The 20,420-nt window shown below is 44.1% G+C and overlaps 1 protein-coding gene across 2 annotated transcripts in view; it reads right to left on the bottom strand.

The window, feature by feature from the left end:
- SMARCA1 (SNF2 related chromatin remodeling ATPase 1) overlaps positions 1-20,420 on the bottom strand; it is a 2,209,746-nt gene that overhangs the window by 1,538,542 nt on the left and 650,784 nt on the right. The gene's annotated exons all lie outside the window — the stretch shown is intronic.

Here is a 20,420-nt window from a genome sequence, read left to right as displayed (position 1 = left end):
ATGCCACCCTTTCACTTTGTCTTGCCACTACGAAATGTCACAACAGGACAAAAAGGAGGCGCATTAGGACCTGGCATCAGTTGTCTCAATCTTTTCCACACCCTCAGATGAGAAGCGAGACTGTCAAGATAAAACAGCAACGTACAAAATGTAACTCTGCACCTCAGTCTTATTTTCAAACTTCCACTCACCAAATCAGGGTTGATAAGAAGTCTGCGGTTAACTAGAGTATCCTAGGAGTAAGAGTCTTAGCAAAGGTAAGTAATTTATTCTTATTCTGTTTCCTCTCCTTGAGATTCATTGATTCAAAGGAGGGTCTGAGGAGTTAACTCCGCTTAGGAAGTCATGAAGGACTGTGCGGGCACAATGAAGCTGCCTGTGGACTTGAAATTCGATGCAGTTGTGATAGTTAAAAGCAAGGACAGATGAATAGGAAGCAGCTTGCCAGATGTCCAAGACCAGAACTCCCCGAGCTAAGGCTATTTTAGTTCCACAATGTAGCCTTTCCTCATCTTTAGATTAATGTGGTAGAGATAATACCATAGGGAGTGTGACAGACTGCCCCAGATGGAAAGCTGACGAAACTGGCAGAAGAAAGGAAAAAGATTCTTAAGTACCGGCGTGTCAGGGAAAAAGGTAGTCTATGGAGCATGAACTGACAATACCAGCAGCTTTCTGATGCCATGTGGAGAAATGTTGGTGATGAAAAACACAGTCTTCAAGATCAAGAGTCTCTAAGACTACAGTTGACGAAAGGCTCAAAGACACCACACATCTGACAACGTTATAGCAAGTAAAGGCTCCACTTCTGCATAACGAAGTGATCAGGGTTAAACATAAGAAGAAACCTTTTAAGAAACACATCACAAACGGTGACTTGAATAATGGGGACTGATCGGAACCAAGAAAGGCCTAAAGAGCTGATAAGTAACTTTTAACAGTACCCACAGCAACATATTCCTGGGTCAAAGACAGAACATTTGAATACAAAATAGTTCTGCCTACATTGGATCAATGTGCCTCTTTGCATTTGAGGCAGCAAATCTAACCCTGACTTAGTGGAAAGGCAACGGGCAGTCAAATGACATTTACCACTCGCTCTGCTCAATCCCGAAGTAAGAATGTATTGATTTTAGAGCTACAGCGGTAATACCATGCCCTGCTGCTAGGACTGAAGATCCTTCCTTAGAGGCAGCTGAAGTGGTGGGCATGTGTCAAGAGTTCAGAGTACCAGACCCTCAGAGCCCAATCCAGGGCTATCAAATTAACTGTGCTTGGTACTGTCTTTCTTCAGCACCCACAGGATCAAGGGCAGAGGTAGAAAGACATATAATAGGCTTGAATTGCACCAAAGGTGGAATGCATCTCTTTGAGACCCAATAGAGAGAGTAAAGATGTACTGTGTCATCTCCGAGAGCAGATGTCACTCATTGTTGGCAAGACGATGCCTGCTGATTATGTCTGCCCTCACACTGAGGGATCCAGTCAGATGACTGACCATCAGAGAGACCTATGAAGTTCCATCCAGCCCCACAGCGTAAAGCCCTCAGAGGGTCTGTGACACCATGCCACTCTGTTTGTTGCAGTACAATATGATGGCTGAATTGTCTCCATTAGCAACTGGATTGAGCTGCTCTTGATGGAAGGCAGAAAAACCTAGAACCAACCAGTTGGCACCCAGCTTCAGCAGAAGTGTGTGCTGATGTTGCTCCACCAGAAAGAAGTCTCTCCTGACCTCTGCAAATTAGGGTCAATATATCAGTCAATAATCATAATTAGGGAGAGGATAATGAGATATTGCAGGTCAGATTAACATCCAACATCTATCACTGGCCCAGAAGCCTCAGAAACATCACGGCTGGAACAGGGGCTCTCGCCTAACACAATGGGATCATAGCCTGAAGGTCCCAGACTTACTGCAGAGGTGGAAAGGCCTTAAAGGCGATTGTGTACAAAATGGCCCTGATACACAGAAGCCTCTGTGAAACCAGAGATAAGACTTGGACTCATTGATGGAAAAACCCAGGACAACCAAAAATATGCTCTACTGTAAGTGGTCCTAAACCAGCTGAAGTGAACCCGCCAACACTAGCCAGTCATCAAGGTATGGGAATACATGTATCCCGACATGCAAAGATGGGCTGAGACCACTGACCTAATTTTCGAGTAAGTCTGATGGGAAAGACTGTTAACTGAAAATAGCCGACCGTACCACTAAGTGGAGATGCTTTCCGTGCAACTCTGTGATTGGTCCATGAAATTACTCATCCTGCATGTCCATGGACACCATCCAATCCATGAACAAGGCGAGCAAAACTTGCAAATGGGTCATCATTTTCAACTTATACTTCTTCAGAAATTAGTTCAGACATCTGAGGTCTAGGATTGGCTCATACCCACCCGCACTCCTTGGAGATCAAGTAGCAGTGGAAGCCGCATCATCGCTCTGCCTCAGGTACAAGCTCAATAGGTCCCTTGGTAAGCAACATCAACACATCTTTGTAACGGAAACTGGTATAGTTCGCCAACATGTGTGTGTAAACAGGTGAAATGTGAGGGGGACTTCAAATAAGGACATAACCAATTTGGTCAATCTGGAGGACCCATAGGTCCAAAGTGAGTGAGTCCCAATGGGGTAGACTCAATAGTTATCATGGTTGGGGTTGTTCATCATAGGCCGGGTGGTCACAAGGGGTGGTACCACATGGCTATTACAGCTATCGTGGGGGAGTCTTTGGTCCAAAAGATCTCCAACAAAGAGCCCCCAGACACGTCAGGTATTGCAGAGCCAGCCAGGCGAGGAGCGCTTAATGATGAAGCATGACACCCTAACAGGTGTGTTAGGGCATCAAGATCTGACTTTCAGGTCCCTCTGCGACAGCAGTAATAGCCACGTGATACCCCCCTTTGGGACCATCCGGCCTATGAGGAACTACCCCAACCATGATAACTATTGAGTTTACATTAAGTTCTTCATTCCTCCTTTTGATTTAATATACTAATGGGGTAGGCAAGGCTGTAACCGGCCATGTTCCAAACACTAGATGTCTGCTCTGATGCAAACTAAATGGAAATGGAAGCACTGCACGGAGACAAGCAGTAAAATAATTTATGATGCTCCTTCGACTCCTGGAGGATCATTGACACAAAACTGAACACAACAATATCGACATACAGAAATATTGTGTCAAAAATATTGATCACAAAAATATAATTTACTCTATAATGGCTAGTATATTGAAAAAATATTGTTTCTCACTCATATTGGTTAAAAAAGTACAGAAATATCATATACATATATATATACATACCTCACTGTACAAGAAAGTACAAATGCACTCCTCGCAGTAATAACGCCCACAATAGTCCAGAAGTCTACTTATAGATGATAGCTTATTTCTGCATTTAAAGCCAAAGAAAACAAACTATGGGTGTGTTAGTGAGTGAATGTCTGTCTCAATAGTGTCTTTATGAGTAAGTACATATATTTTAAACTAGTATATGTGAGTATTGATGAATGTAAGTAAGTATATTTGAGAGTGAGAGATTAGAAGAGTTCCTGTATAAATAAGTATGTGTTTTATAAGTGATTGTTTAAGAGAGTAAGTATGTGTACGGTTCTGTAGAAGTAAGTGTAGTGGTGTGTGTATAGCTGTATATGCAAGTAAATGGATGTTTGATAGTTTATTTGCATGTGTGAGTATGTGTGTGAGTAACTCTATGGATGAGTGTCGGTGTGTAACAGGATGTATAGGTGTATGAGTACATATGATGAGTGAGTACATGTATGAGTGACTATATAGAACTGTTGGTGAATGAGTGGATGTTTATGTAGATGTTGGAATTACTGAATAGGTTGTTGTAACTGGTATTGTATCTCCATTTTTTTGAAAATTTTTGTTTCTATTTTTGAATGTGTGTATCAAAGGTTATATTACGGTGAGAGGAGGTCTGCCACTCTTTCACAAGGATGATGTCATCAGTGATGTCATCAGTGATGTCATTTAAGATGTCATGAATGATTTCATGAGTGATGTCACTGACCATGTCATGAGTGATGTAATATGTGACGTCATCAGCAGTGCACTGCGGGCGCGGGAGTTATAGTTAGCTGAACTAACTATAATGGGGGAATTTCAATGGTTTTGTATGAGTAAAATGTCCAGCTAACTATAACATGTGTGAAACCTATGGTTTTTTCAGTGAATTTCTAAGGTTTTTTAAATGCTAATTCCCAACTATAACGTGGCTGAAACCTATGTTTTTTTCAGTGAATTTCAAAGGTTTTGTAAATGATAATTTTTACATGTATTATTTGTCATATTTTATTTATACTGATTTACTACATTGTTTTAAACTATTTATTTTTAGATATTTTATTTTTAAAATTACATTACATATTTTTAATATAAATTGAAGAAAAAATAATTTAATTATTGAAATTGTAATATTTGTTTTTTTTATTTGATATATTTTTTAATTTATATATATTTTATATAGCAGGCAATGATATCCTATGGAAGGAAATTCAAGTTACTGTAAGTATGGTTAGAATTACTTTTCAGGATCAGTGGTGGGCTGAAAGATGCAGCACTGAGGTCTCTCCTGATAACAGGTGACTAAATCGGAATTCGTAGTTCCGCTGATTTTAGAGGAATTTTTTAAAGTTCCAAAACTTCACACTTACATGAATTTCCAAGTAAAACCACTCAATGTTACCCTATGGAATGAAATTCACTTAGCAGGTAAGTAGTGTTATCATTACTTTTTCTTACTCAGTGGTGGATCCTGGATCCAGCACTAGTGCATCTCCTGTAAACAGTTGAAAGAATGTGTTCAAGTCATACAGGCGATTTTTAAGGAATACTTTTAGTTTGTGAAAATAGACACTTAGAAACTTTTCTGGTGAAAACCAACAATGGATACCTATGGAAGGGAATACAAGTTACTGGTAAGCACGGTTAGAATTACTTTTCAGTGTCAGTGCTGGGCTAAAAGATGCAGCACTGGGTTCTCTCCTGATAGCAGTTGAGTAAATCGGACTTCGTACTACATCCAGCAAGCGCCACAGACCTGCGTAGCAGAGAGATGTAAAAAGGGGCACGGCAAGCACCACCTCTCTGCAACGCAGCGCAGTGGCGCTTCTTGGAAGCCCCCTGTGGACTACTTGGCCCCCATGGTCCCTCAGGTTTGAAGTGGAATTTTTTCCCCAGCTTAAACGCGCCACAGGGCGTGTTTGCACACACCAAGTCAAACCCCGTCCCCTCCCTTCACCACTGTCTAAACGCGCCCTGTCACCATTCTAAGTTGAGAGATTAAGTCCCCTTCAATCCTAAGGATCCCTAGGGTCAAACTAGCCCACTAGGTACCTCCAGTAAGCACCACAGAGCTGTGTTGCAGAGAGGTGTAAAAAGGGGCGTGGCCTCTGAACACCTGTCTGCAAAGCAGCTCCCTGGTGCATACTGGAGATACCTGGAGGGCTAGTTGGCCCCCAGGGACCACAAGTATTCAAGTGGAATTAGTTCCCCCTCAGCAAACGCATCAGGGGGCGCATTTTCAGAGTGGTGCAGGGAGAGGGCGTAGCCTCCTCCTCGATCCTGGTGTTTTTTTAAGAACATACTGGAGGTTCCTGGTGGGCTAGTTGGCCCCTAGGGACCCACGGTATTCAAGGGGAATTAGTTCCCCCTCTGCAAACACACCAGGGGGTGCGTTTGCAGAGTGGTGCAATCTGTCACCTCAAGCCCCACCCCCTACCTTCACTACTGTGCAAACGCACCCTGTGGCACATTCGAAGTTGGGGGATTAACTCCCCTTGAATACTGGGGGCCCCTGCTGGCCAACTAGCCCACCAGGATCCTCCACTATGCGCCAGTCGGCTGCGTTGCAGAGAGGTGTAAAAAGGGGCACGGCCTCATTACACCTCTCTGCAACGCAGCCCCCTGGCGCATACTGGAGGTTCCTGGTGGCCTAATTGGCCCCCAGGCACCCCCAATATTCAAGGGGAATTACTTCCTCCACTGCAAACGCGCCCCAGTGGTGCAGGGAGGGGGCGTGGCCTCCTCCCCGAGCCCGGTCTTTTTCTTTTTAAGAAGGGGGGCTGTGTAGCCCCCCTTCTTTTACAATTTTTTGGGCCCTGGGACCCCATCCCCCAGGGTCTGCCCCCTAATTATTTTTTGCCCTTGGGGGTCCTTGTGGGACCCCCTAAGCAGACCTAGGGGGTCAGGGTGTTTCTACCCTGCCCCCTTTTCTTGCTTTTTGCATTTCTTTTTCTGTTTTCTTGTGCCTCGGTTCTACTGAGACACAAGATGGCTGCCAACACGTCCAGGTTTGGAGTGTTGACAGACAGTTAACAGCCAATTATAGCTTGTGCTCATAGGGGTTGCGTAACAGACGGTACTTCGTCTCTAGATATATCTATGATTTTACTTTTGATTTTCTCAGGAACTACAGCACGGATTTACACCATTTACCAAAAGGCATCATCTGCGAACCAAACTCTAACTTTTTGCCAAATTTGGTGTAATTCCGTTCAGCAGTTCGGGCTGTAGCCCTTCTTAAATGTCACTATGAAAACACGTTTTGGGACCCCCCTTTTTCTCGGCCCCCACTTCACGAATCACCCCCAAACTTTCTGGGAAGGAGCGGTGCGGAGCAGGCCATCTTCTTGGAGAATTTCCCGAAGATTCATCGACTAGCCTCAAAGTTATTCCGAAGAGAATGTTACGAATTTCCTATGGAAACTAAGTCCTAACTATAACTACCTACAGGCGACTGCCAGTAGGTAATATGCATATATATTTTCCCTGAAAAAAACACAGGTTTCAGGGACGTTGTAGTTAGGATGACATTTGACTGGCACAAAACCAGAGAAATTCAGCCGTTACAGTTAGCTAAGCTAACTATAACTCGCAGCCCTGTAATGCACCGCTGATGACATCACATATTACATCACTCATGACATGGTCAGTGACATCACTATGACATCATCCAGTGACTGAGTGTTTCTAAAAAGCTTAAGAATGATATATATATATATATATATATATATATATATATATATATATATACACACTTATCCATATGGCCACTCTCACCATCATTCACTCTCACATATAGTCACTTATGTATTCCAACACTTACATATACTGCCTTTCACATATGTAGTTACTCACACATATACCACTGAGACATCCATTCACTCACCAACACAGCCATACGCTCACTCAATCACACATACTGCTTCTCACAGATACACTCATGAACCAATACACCCAGTGAATCACACATCCATGCAGGTAGTCACAAACCCCCACCCACCTACAGAGAAACTCAGGTACCCATACATGTACTCAGACAACCAATCATTAACCCATGTAGACACTCATGTAGCCACTCACAAACCAACTGACAAACTGATACAGACATACACACAGATTAGTCATTCACCCATGCATTCACTGAGACACGTTTAATCACTCACTTATGCAGTCAGTCACGCACCCACTAAATAATTCATTCAGACACTAATACACCCTCTCATTCTTCAATACACCTTGACGTGTACATATATATTTATATATATATATATATATATATATATATATATATATATATCCTCGCTCCTGTCGCACTTTGTTCACGTACTCATGCACGGGTGCTGTACTTGCGGGACGTGCTGCCGCAAAATATAACGCTCCTCGTCCCCTTCCTTTACCAAAAGAGACACAGCACTCGTGGGGGGAAAGTCATAGATTTTTATTCGACTTTCAAACGCACCAGACGCGTTTCGGCATACGCCTTCCTCTGTGGTACAGGGGTATGTCGGACGCGGCCATATTTTATACGTTAAACATGTTATCACATTCAAAAATAAAATAAACACTAACAAAGGACAAATGACCTAATGCCACACTCTTTGCGTGAGCGCCATCTTACAACGGTGTATTATACATATTTTCTGTTACACCACATCGCCGGCATTTGTACTTATAGACCCCATATTGATGCTGTACAAACTTGTTACTAAGCCCTGTATGGGCTACCTTCTTCTGCTCTATCACGCCCTGTATGGGCTAGTGTGAGTATTTGTCCTAAACTATTTTACAAAAACGTGCTTTCCCAAATGATAAATTTAAATTAACTTACATTTCTGACCATAATCCATATTTCATCTATATTACACTTTAGCATTGAAATAATCACTCAGCAATAATACTCTGTTCTCAGTCTATATACCAATTACTGTTGCCCCATTACCTTTCTCTATTACATATACGGTCACTTTACAGAATGTATCTTCATAAAGGATGAAGAGCCCTTCATCCCAAATGAACTGCTAATTCCTCATGACTATTTAGACCATCCGGTGTCTTAGTACAAAGGTCTATTATGTATCTGGATTCTAATCTGCGTAACCTCATTAATCTATCACCTCCTCTTACGCTCATGGGAACATGGTCTATGGCAAAATAAGATACCACCTCATTGTTGCTATCGTGATACCTCTAAAAGTGTCTTGCCACTGGATAATTCACATCCCCTTTATTTATGGCCCGTAAGTGTTCTAGTATGCAAATTTTGGTTTGGTGGATAGTGCTGCCAATGTATCTCAGCCCGCAAGGGCAGACTAAACAATAAACTGTGTAGGGTATTGTACATGTCAGCAACTTCCTTATTTTCATTAAGTTCTCCCCCACTTTATATGTCAGCGTGTTTTTGCTATTCCTGCACACTTTGCATCTCCCACACGGCTAAAAACCCGGGGGAGGTTCTCCAAAAGGTTTGGCCACTAATCTTACTATGTGAATCTTGGTAAGAGTGTCTTTCAAGGCTCTCGCCCATCTGAATGTTATCATCGGGCGTGGGGGCAAATCTGGTCCAATGACTGGATCCATTTTTAATAGATTCCAGTTTTTTCTCAGGATCATCCGGAGTCTATCTGCTCCTCTGGAATAGGTTGTTATCATTCTAAGTACATTGGTATTCTCTCCCTTGCCTGTATCTTTGTCCTTCAGTAAATCCTTTCTGGATACATTCTGAACTTTGTGCAAGGCCATATTTAAGGTTTTATTCCCATAACCTCTTGCCTTAAATCTAGCTATGCTGGCTTGTGCATTGCTCTCAAAGTCTTCTTCACTAGAGCAGTTTCTTTTTATCCTAAGTAATTCCCCATTGGAGATACTTTGGATTAGTCTCGGGGGATGACTACTCGTCGAGTGTAAAATAGAGTTCCCTGCCGTAGATTTACGGTACAATCTGGTATTAATTTTCCCATTTCTCACCACCACTTCCAAATGCAAATAATTCACATTGGTACAACTTATTTCTGCATTGAATCTTAAATTGTATTCATTCTCATTTAGTTTATCTACGTACTTCGTTGCTGAGTCCATTGACTCCAAATCAGGAAGAGATCATCAATATACCCAAACCAGGCTACGATGTTCTGTGTCCATTCTCCATTATTGTTGGCCCAAGCCACCCGCTCCTCCCACCATCCTACAAAAAGATTCGCAAAACTCAGGGAGTAACAAGTGCCCATGGCCACCCCAGTTAATTGCTGGTAATACTGGTCCTCATATAGGAAAATGTTGTTTTTTAGGCTAAAAGACAATAACTCTAGCAGCATCTTATTATGTTCTGAATATTTTGCAGATCTTGTTTCCAAGAAACTTTCTATAGCTGTTAAGCCTTCCACATGGCCTATGTTAATATAAAGGCTAGCTATGTCCATTACTAGCATACAATCCCCCTCTTTCCACACTACATTTTCTATGTGTGTTAAAAAGTCCTTGGTATCTTTTATGTAGCTGCGTAATGTTTTCACAAAATCAGTTAGGAAATAGTCAATGTAAACAGACAAATGTTCTAATAGACTTCCTTGAGCACTCACGATTGGGCGTCCTGGGGGCTCCTTGTTGTTCTTGTGTACTTTTGGCAAGTGGTAAAAGCTTGGCGTTACAGGGTTCATACATCTCAAATATAGATATTCCTCGGTCTCCAGTTGCCCTTTATCATACCACTTGCGAAGCAATTGTTGGCACTCCGTAATACTGTTCAAATATATCTCCTTGCTGATTTTTTTATAGCAGTTTGTATCTGCTAATTGCCTCGTTGCTTCATCATTGTACGCTTGTAAGTTTGTAGAACAACGTTCCCACCCTTATCGGATGGTTTTACTATTATGCTTGCATCCTGTTGGATAGTTTAAATTGCCTCCCAGTGTTTTATCGACAAGTTATTCTTCTTGTTATTGATCCTATACCCATCTTTCTTTCGCCATTTCAACAATTCCTTTGTTACCGTGTCCATGAACACGTCGATGTTGTCGTTTGGCATTTGTGGCATGAGTATAGACGCGGGTCTGAAAGGACTGTCTCCTCCTTCTTGCTCTATACCGGTGTGCTCAGGGGTGTTTCCTCTCTCCTGGCTCGCGCACTCCGCTTCCAGCATATTTAAATCCTTAAGAGCCGGCAAGTCCTTGACCTGTACAATATCCAATACATTTGGAGTACATGTGTTTGTGTTCCTAGTCGTTTATTTGGGACGCAATTTGTAAAATTTATGCAATTTCAGTTTCCGTGAAAATTTAAATAAGTCTATTTTTGTCTGTGCGAATTCCAGTTTTCTTATATGGGCAAAAAGACAGTCCCAACTTTAGCACATGTTCCTCTTCCTTAGTCAATATTCTCGGAGTCAAGTTAATTATCGTAAGATTGTCCTCAGAGCATGTCACATTATTCAACGCCGTTTGTTGTATCTCTTGCTTCGGCTTCTGGTTAGTGGTGGCGAGAAGTTGCTTTTTGCGCCACTCACCCCCCCCCCTCCGCGTTGGTCGTTTCTTTGTTGGTCTGGGGGTTTGCCTCTTCCCCCCTTTTGTCTTGCTTGTCTGAGAATCTCGAACTCCTCGTGAAAAGGAAGTTTGTGAATTTGCTGCGCTACTGCAGTGTTCGTTCTGCTTTTCGTTTGTTCATTTTCCGACATTTCTGATTCTGTCGTGTCCTCTTGTTTACTGCCCTGGGTTTTTCCGCTTTTCTTCGCCAAGGCCTTCGCAAACGTTAGGACTCTCTCCATTTCATAATCACGCTTGTCCCGCTCATACTTTTCCTGTTTCCTTAATCTGATTTTGTCCTCATATGATTTTAGTCTTTTGCCCATAGCCTGTCGGTATTCCTCTTCTTTACTTTTATCTTCATTTGCTGAGATTTCTTTTTCCAATTCGGCAATATCTTTACGCGCCTTTTCATGATCGCTCCATGCGAATTTAATTAAGATCTTTAACATTCTTTGGCATGAGACTGCCGTGAACTCCGACCATTCCTCCAGTAATAAGGGGTCTGGGTTCTCGTATGCTGGGATCGTATATATGCGCAATCCCCTTGGAACTCTGTTTACTTACATGCACGGGTGCTGTACTTGCGGGAAGTGCTGCCGCAAAATATAACGCTCCTCGTCCCCTTCCTTTACCAAAAGAGACACAGCACTTGCGGGGGGAAAGTCATAGATTTTTATTCGACTTTCAAACGCACCAGACGCGTTTCGGCATGCGCCTTCCTCTGTGGCACAGGGGTATGTCGCACGCGGCCATAATTTATACGTTAAACATGTGATCACATTCAAAAATAAAATAAACACTAACAAAGGACAAATGACCTAATGCAACACTCTTTGCGTGAGCGCCATCTTACAACGGTGTATTATACATATTTTCTGTTACACCACATCTCCGGCATTTGTACTTATAGACCCCAATGGATGCTGTACAAACTTGTTATTAAGCCCTGTATGGGCTACCTTCTTCTGATATATATATATATATATATATATATATATATATATATATATATATATATATATATATATATATATATATATATATATTACCTACTGGCTGTCGCCAGTAGGTATATATAGTTAGGATTTTTTCCCTATGGGATTTTTGAAAATTCTATGTCTAATAACTTTGGCGTTTGTGGACGGAATCGGCTGAAATTTTCAGGAAAATGGCACATTTTGTTTCTGAGCAGCCCTTGAAAATTTGGGGGGGTTTCGTCAAGGGGGGGCCGAGGAAAAAGGGGGGTCCCAAAACGTGTTTTTCCCATGTTAATTTCCATAGGGCGGTTGGCCTCACTTTTAGCTCGAACGGCTGAATGGATTTGCACGAAACTTGGCAAAATTGTAGTGACTGTTAGCCCGATGTGCCTTTGCTAGGTCTCAATATATGTGCTTCAGTGGATTTTGAGAAATTAACGTTCAAAATAAGATATATATCTGTAACAGCGCTCCGGGCTGCGCTCCGGTTCGCGTACTTTTCGCGAAACGGAACTTTGCGATGCGAAGCTGATTGGCTCTCCGGTGTCTGTCAACATTCTAAACAGTCCGGAGCGGCCGCCATCTTATCTCTCGGTAAGATCGAGAGAGAAGAAGAGGTGAAAAACGAAGGGGGAATTTAATGAAAGGGGGCAAGGTAGACCCCTCTTGACCCCCTAGGAATGATGTTGGGGTTATTAAAGGGTCCCGTGGGGAAAATAAAAAAAAATTGATTTTTCACGGTAGAAGCGCTTCCCGGGCCGCGAACTGGGCCGCAAACTGGTAGCGAAACGGGAATTCGCCATTTTGTGTTTCGTTTTAATTAAATTACAAGGTATAAGGGGGTGCGGGAGACGTATCCTGATCCCTTATGTTTTCTGAGGGTGGCTGAGGCGGCTCATATATGTTGATACATGTCTTCCAGCGGCAGTGCGTGAGCGTTTTTTTTTTTTTTTGCTGCGTGACGTCTGTTAACGTTTGATTCGATGGAAATCAGGAAGTGTTGACCGCCAATTTGTCACTGCGATAAAATATTTTGTTATAAATGAATCCTTATTGATAAATATTGTCTGCGCCATCTTGCCTTTTTTCCAATGCCACAATTTTGTCGAGCACGGCAGCCATTTTAGATGCCTTGACCAGACCCACTCTCTGCACGCCGTCGATTCTCAGCACGGCTCCCCACCCTCGCAAGCATCTCCCCCACGCACTGGTCACCCCGCTCTCTCTCTCATGCATGGGCCATAAACTTCCCCCTATCTGCGCTGCTCTTCCCTGAGAATCACACCCTGTGCCCGCCCGACACCTCCCTTTCACCCTATTCACTACCGCACCCTCTGACACTCCTCTTCCTCTGTGTCCGATTGTCCAGGCCGGTCCCAGGCTATCACCTAGCCCTGCGGATGTAGTTTATGGCCCCAGCTGTAGAGAATCCAGACATGCCAACCCTCCCGATTCAGGCGTGAGACTACCGATTTCAGTGCTAGTCTCCCGCCTCCCGATTCCTGCAAGCAAAAACCCGATTCCTCGGGGGTTTCAGCTGACAGGGCTTGGTATTGTGTTACGTGCTAATTCTTCCAGGAAACGTCAGAGGGACGATGCAGGGGCTCTAGAAGGGGTGATAAACCATTTAAGCCTCATTAACAAGCGCATGGTCTTTTAAAGATCTGTGAAGTACTCGGGGCGGCGGTGTGTGTGTGCCCTCTTTCAGGAGCGGGCGGGGGGGACACTGCCAGCAACTTGCTAGGCCAGGCAGTGTTCAACACTTGCATCACCCTTTCTCTGCCTGCTATTGCGCTCCATGCTTCGGAAAGGTAAGAAAAAGAACGTGCATTTGAGTTTGAAATGTCCGATCCTGTAGCAGCACACTTCCAAAGCCCACACATGACAATAACCCGATTCAAGGCCCCATTCACCCGATTTTTTAAAAATATATAGCACTCCAACATAGTAGTAGGATTATAAAACTTTATTAACTTATAAATATATAGAACGCAACAAAAACTGTAAATACATTTAAACATTTTTTGGAAAAAAGAAGCAACAATGGTTAGTAGCTGTCTTTTGTGCGAATAGTCCCAAGGCAGCACAACGTGCTGAGTTCTGGACGGCACCCAGGTGATGTCACCTGGGTGCCGCACTGGTTTTTGGTATCCTACAATGCAGCTCAGAAAAACAGCGTGGGGCGCCCCGGGGGGTGCGCGGGGAGGCCTCGTCAGTAGCGGTCTGTTGTGCGAATAGTTCCAAGGCAGCAGAACGCGCTGAGATGTGGATGGCACCCAGGTGATGTCCAGTAAACTGCCGCACTGGTTTTGGTATCCTACAATGCTGCTCCGAAAAACGGCGTGGGGCGCCCCGGGGGGGGCGTGGGGGAGGCGGCGTGAACGGGCCTCCCCAGGTGGCGGCCATCCAGCTGAGTTGCGCCCGCTCTTGCGGCTACAGCGTCTCGCTCACCATGTAGTTGAGTTGCGCCCACTCTTGCAGTGCAGCGATAGGCGGCTGCCACAGGACTCTTAAAATGGCGGACGGCTCTTCGGATTTGGGCCTGGTCCACTAAAATGGCCCTGGGACACCTTGGAACTCGGACGCTTGCCTGCTAGGGCTTGGGCTCCATTCTCGAAAGCGTCCCCTCAGCCGTGAAGATTCTACAAAAGTCTTGGGGGCCCCCGACTCCCGCAGGCTTCCGGTGGGGAGCGGCTGCATGATTGCTCGCGGAATGACCACGACGGAGCCACGAGATGGTGGTGCTCTCATGCTGACGCCATCTTCAGTCTGAAACATCCAGAAACAAGGTGGGGCTTTCATCGTTTGGGAAAAAAAAATGTTCTAAACCAATGAAAAGTGTTATTTTTAGGTCATATGACCAAGCCTTCCATCTTTAGGAAACCAAAAGTAAAATGAACCAATGAAAAGTTTTATAAACAAGTCGCATGACCTGTTATGCGGCATAGGGCTACAAAAAGCGTAGAAAATCCGTTGGCACGTGAGGCGGTGTCAGTAGCGGACCGATGTGCGAATAGGCCGAAGGCAGCACAACGCGCCGAGATCCGGATGGCACCGAGTTGGTGTCCAGCAAATTGCTGCACTGGTGTGGCTATCCTACAATGCTGCGCCGAAAGTCGGCGTGGGGCGCCCCGTTGGCCTGTGAGGTCGCGTCAGTCAGTGGGGGCTGTGCGTCTCCCCCAAGATGGAGGCTCCTCGGCTGCAGTGGGGCGCCCCTTAGCGTTTCACTCGCCGTCCAACTGAGTTGCGTCCGCACTTGCGGTTACAGTAGGCCGAAGGCAGCACAGCGCGCCGAGATCCGGATGGCACCGAGGTGGTGTCCAGCAAGTTGCTGCACTGGTGTGGTCATCCTACAATGCTGCGCCGAAAGACGGCGTGTCCAGCTGAGTTGCGGTCACTCTTGCGGTACAGTGACTCGAACGCGCCGAGATCCGGATGGCATAGAGGTTGTGTCCAGCAAGTTGCCGCACTGGTGTGGCCATCCTACAATGCTGCGCCGAAAGACGGCGTGGGGTGCCCCGTTGGCTTATGAGGTGATGTCAGTAGTGGACCGATGTGTGAATAGGTCGGAACCAGCACAAGGCGCCAAGATCCGGATGGCAAGTCCTGGATGTTGAGTGCCATAGTTGAGAGTTCTGAGCAGTGTTTGTAACACTGTCTGAAGCTTATTTGCACCTGCTGCAGCTTCACTATTGTCCTGGTGTGGCCAAAGATCGCCCATGACATAGGCGGCCGGCTCCCGAGGTCCGGCGGAACATTTTTCCTTTTCCTTTCTGCATCTTGTCCCACAATCCGTTTGACCTGAAGACACGGCCAGGTCCCTGAATGTGTGCAGGGGGACGTTATTGATTGAATCAAAATGGCGGCTTCACACAAAGCTGACTCAAGCGTTGCTGTTAATGCTATACAGACAAAAATTGGTTTTCAGTTTGTACATTCTTCAGGATTTTTTTTTCCATCCAAGGCTGATTGAGAGTTTGTAGAACAATGGCTTCAGATTTTCAACATACTACTCTTCAACATTCTTCCTAAATGTAACAATGTGAGACTCACTAGGTGAACGGCTGTTTATCTTTCCTTTCAAAATGCTGCCAACAATATTTTCTGAATGGAAGACACCATCTTGTAGCATAAAGGGCCGAAAGGGGTTCTGGTCTGGCCGATGGTTGGTGGAGACATTTTGACTATATCTTGGACCTGCCCGGCCTCGCCCAAAATGGCGCCGGTATAAATGGGACTCGTAACTCCTTGTTGTGTACTGGTTGAACAACCTTGATATCACGAGATATGAATGTAGTTTTGATGCTCATGGCGGGCGGGGACGAGAATTGATTGAATATTTCGACATCCCTATTGATATTAAGTTCTGATGTGTTATTGATTACTGTACTATTGAAAGTTCGAATTAACGTCACCCATGGTACTTGCCCGCAAATGTATATCTAGATAATTTTTTTGTAAGTGGCCCTATCGTATTTTAATTACAAAATGTATGTCCACCGATTCCGCAACTGTTAGACACCTTAGTTCTTGCAACCTAATGGCCCGCTCGTTACGTTCCTCTACAATGTAAATGTCTCCTCATCATATACGAGTTCAGTTTGCTCCGTGGCCGGCCCACGTGGTTATAGGCCCGTATTTGTATACTGACATTTTCACAATAAATGTTTTTAAAACAAAACATGGTAGTAGTATTTACATTGGTAAAGTTTTTACTTTTAGTCACTGTTTTCGAATCAGTAAAAGGCAAGTGAAATAAAGCAGTCCAATTACATGACGGATAAAAGGTATAATACGTAGGAACGCAGTAAAGATAAATGGTCAAGGGCAGTTGTGTTTTCCACTCCTGCAACATAAAGTGATCGATAAGAATCTGATAATCAGGTGTATCGGCGACTAAGACAGCAGGCCGAGCCTCTTTTACTCAACGGCTCCATCATGGGACGAAGAAACGCCCTTTTTCTCGAAAAAGGAATATATTTTACTTGCAGGACAGTTGTAAATTTTCCGGGAAAGTACATTAGCCTGGAACATTATAACATATATCTTTAAAAAAAAATAATGTTCGAAACCAATAAAAAGCGTAATTTTTAGGTCATATGACCAAGCTTTTCATCATTAAAATATCAAAAGTAAAATGAACCAATGAAAAGTTTTATTAACAAGTCACATGACCTGTTATGCTTACGTTACGCGCTGCGCGCCGCGCCCCGGATCGCTTCCGGGAAGCTCCGCTTCGCGCATCGGAGCACTTCCGGGTGCGCTAACGCGGCGTGTCATATAACGCATTACGCAACTACGTAGGTCAAGAATATAGTCAAAATGTCTCCACCAACCAGCGTTCGGAACACAACCCCTTTCAGCAGTCCAAAAAGTTCTGTTAAATGACAACAGAGGGGACAGGCAACAAGAACCATCAGTCAAAGAGGGGAGGGCAAGTTCTTCTCTACCGGGTCATTTTGGGGCGCTACCGGAACTGATCGAAGTGGTAGTCTACAGTGTTTGTGGATGTTTCAGACTGAAGCTGGCGTCAGCATGAGAGCACCACCATCTCGTAGCTCCGTCGTGGCCATTCCACGAGCAATCATGGCAGCCGCTCCCCACCAGAAGCCTGCGGGAGTCGGGGGCCCCCAAGACTTTTGTAGAATCTTCACGGCTGAGGGGACGCTTTCGAGAATGGGACCCAAGCCCTATCAGGCAAGCGTCCGAGTTCCAAGGTGTTCCAGGGCCATTTTAGTGCACCACGCCCAAATCTGAAGAGCCGGCCGCCATTTTGAGAGTCCTGTGGCAGCCGCCTATCGTTGCATTGCAAGAGCGGGAGCAACTCAACTACATGGTGAGCGAGACGCTGTAGTCGCAAGAGCGGGCGGTAAACAGCTGAATGGCGGAAGAGGCACAGTGTAGCAAAAGCGGGCGGAATGGCAACTAAAACGGTAAAGGGGCGCCCCACTACAGCGTGTCTTCAGGTCAAACGGATTGTGGGACAAGGTCCAGAATAGAAGAGTCATCAAAAGGCAAAAAGTTCCGCCGAACCCCGGGAGCCGGCCGCCTATGTCGGGGGCGATCTCAGGCTACACCAGTGCTATAAGACTTGGGGAGGGGGTCGGAGCCAAGCGTCTTCTCCGAGTCCGTGCCATCACACCGCCCCTCGGGGGCCTCCGTCAAGCGGTTTAGGGAGGTACCATATCACATTGTTTTCAAATGCAGTCAGGTCCACAAACGGCCCCCACTTACTTTGAGAATAGTGAAGCTGCAGTACGTGCAAATAAGCTTCAGACAGTGTTACAAGCGCTGCTCAGAACTCTGAACTATGGCACCCAACATCCAGAACTTATGCCATTTGAGAATGGCAGTGACATCGAAGCAACTCAGAGTCCAAAATCATGAACGTACTTTCACGTATGAAAATCTTACTTGGGGAGGGGGCAGGAGCCAAGCGCCCCCTCCCAGTCCGTGCCACCACACCGTATGTTTTTAAATCTGAAGCCATCGTTCTACAAACTCAACCAACCTTGGATGAAAAAAACTAGAAGAATGTACAAACTGAAAACCAGTTTTGGTCTGCATAGCATCAGCAACAACGCTTGCTATCAGAGTGCATGAGTTTCATGCTCGATCGATTGAGCTAGCCGGATCGGGCAACAAAAAGTATAAAATAGTTATGTAAATAGTTATTTAATAAAATGTTTTACCCTGTTACTTTGCTGGTGTGTTGTATATATTTTTAATATTTGCATAGGGTTTGTCGTTATTTTGGGCGGGGTGGGTGACGGAGCCGAGCTGTCTTGCAGCCCTCATGGTGTGGAGCTCAGTTCATCTCACTATTTTCGTATTTCTCATGAAGGGTTGTTCCTAATGTTTCTATTTTAGCGAGGTCAAAAAGAGATCCAATTAGTGGCCTACTGATTTTGCTCGATTACTTTTATTTTTTTACACGATTTTTCACTATCTGCAAAGACTAAACAGAGTATTGCGACTTTGTGCTTGTTTGTAAATAGAGAATGAACCAAAGAGAATCAATTGTAAAACAGTAAATGCTTGGATAACAATCAATCAAATGGAGAGACAAGCAGGCACGACGGATTACAACGGGGGTAAAGGCCTGCGTTAACTACCCTTCACTATCTGCAAAGAGAGAGTACTACTAAGAGAAAAGAGGGGAGGGGGGGCAGCGTTCAAAGCACATCAGCGTGCATAAACACGAAAAAGTTTTTACCTATCACGTACTTGACATTTGACAGCTTTTGATATTTGCTATTAAAAAACCATTGAAATTCACAGAAAAAACCATAGGTTATAGACCATATATAGTTAGGAATTTGCATTTACAAAACCTTATTTTACTCACACAAAACCATTGAAATTCCATATATAGTTAGTTGCACTAACTATATATCGCGCACCCGCAATCCACTGCTGATGATGTCACATATTACATCATTCATGACATGGTTAGTGACATCACTGATGACATCACTGATGACATCTCAAATGACATCACTGATGACATCTCAAATGACATCACTGATGACATCTCAAATGACATCACTGATAAAATCACTGATAACATCTCATTTGACATTACTGATCACATCACTGATGATATCATTCATGTGATAATACCATGAACCTCTTCAGACTCTAATATAACCTTAGATACAATCAGTGTAAACAGACAGTCACAGACTGTCACTCATCCATGGAGTTACTCACACACCTAGTCAGTTATGCAAAAAATCAATCACACCTCCATTTTCTCAACTATACAGTTATACACACCTTACTTATTCAAACATATGCTAACACATATTTACTCTCTTATACAATCCCTGATACATGTTCACAATGATCCATACAGCCACTCACACATTCACTGGCTCTTATGCACAGTTATTTATATATGTCAACTCTCACATGTACTGTGTTTTACATATGTACTTACTTTGACATGTAGCACTGAGATATCCATTCACTCACCAATACACTCATGCACAGTCAACCGCCCATACAGCTGTTTCCACATGCAGTTTTGAACCCATACATATAGTGAATCAACTACTCACACATCTATGTACAGAGTCACACACCTCCCAGCCACCCATACACACACACTCAGTGTCCCATACAAATACTTGGACAACCAATCAATAACCCATACAGTTACTCATATAGCTACTGATCAACACATGCAGCAGTTTGTAGAACAACAGATATAATGATGCACAAATTAAGACAGTTTAGTCACTAACCCATGCACTCAGTAAGACACATTTAATCATTCTCTCATACAGTCAGTCATGCACCTACTAAATCCTTCTTCCAGACACTTATACATCCACTCATTCTTCAATATGTAAGACATATTTTAACTTTACAGAAACATACAGTCACTGGATGTTGTCATCAGTGATGTCATCAGTGATGTCATTTGAGATGTCATCAGTGATGTCATCAGTGATGTCGTTTGAGATGTCATCAGTGATGTCATGTGAGATGTCATCAGTGATGTCATCAGTGATGTCACTAACCATGTCATGAATGATGTAATATGTGACATCATCAGCAGTGGATTGCAGGTGCGCGATATATAGTTAGTGCAACTAACTATA

This window comes from Lissotriton vulgaris, chromosome 4_1 (genome assembly GCF_964263255.1).
Source record: "Lissotriton vulgaris chromosome 4_1, aLisVul1.2, whole genome shotgun sequence".
Taxonomy (NCBI): domain Eukaryota; kingdom Metazoa; phylum Chordata; class Amphibia; order Caudata; family Salamandridae; genus Lissotriton; species Lissotriton vulgaris.
This window is presented reverse-complemented; position numbering and strand designations above follow the sequence as displayed.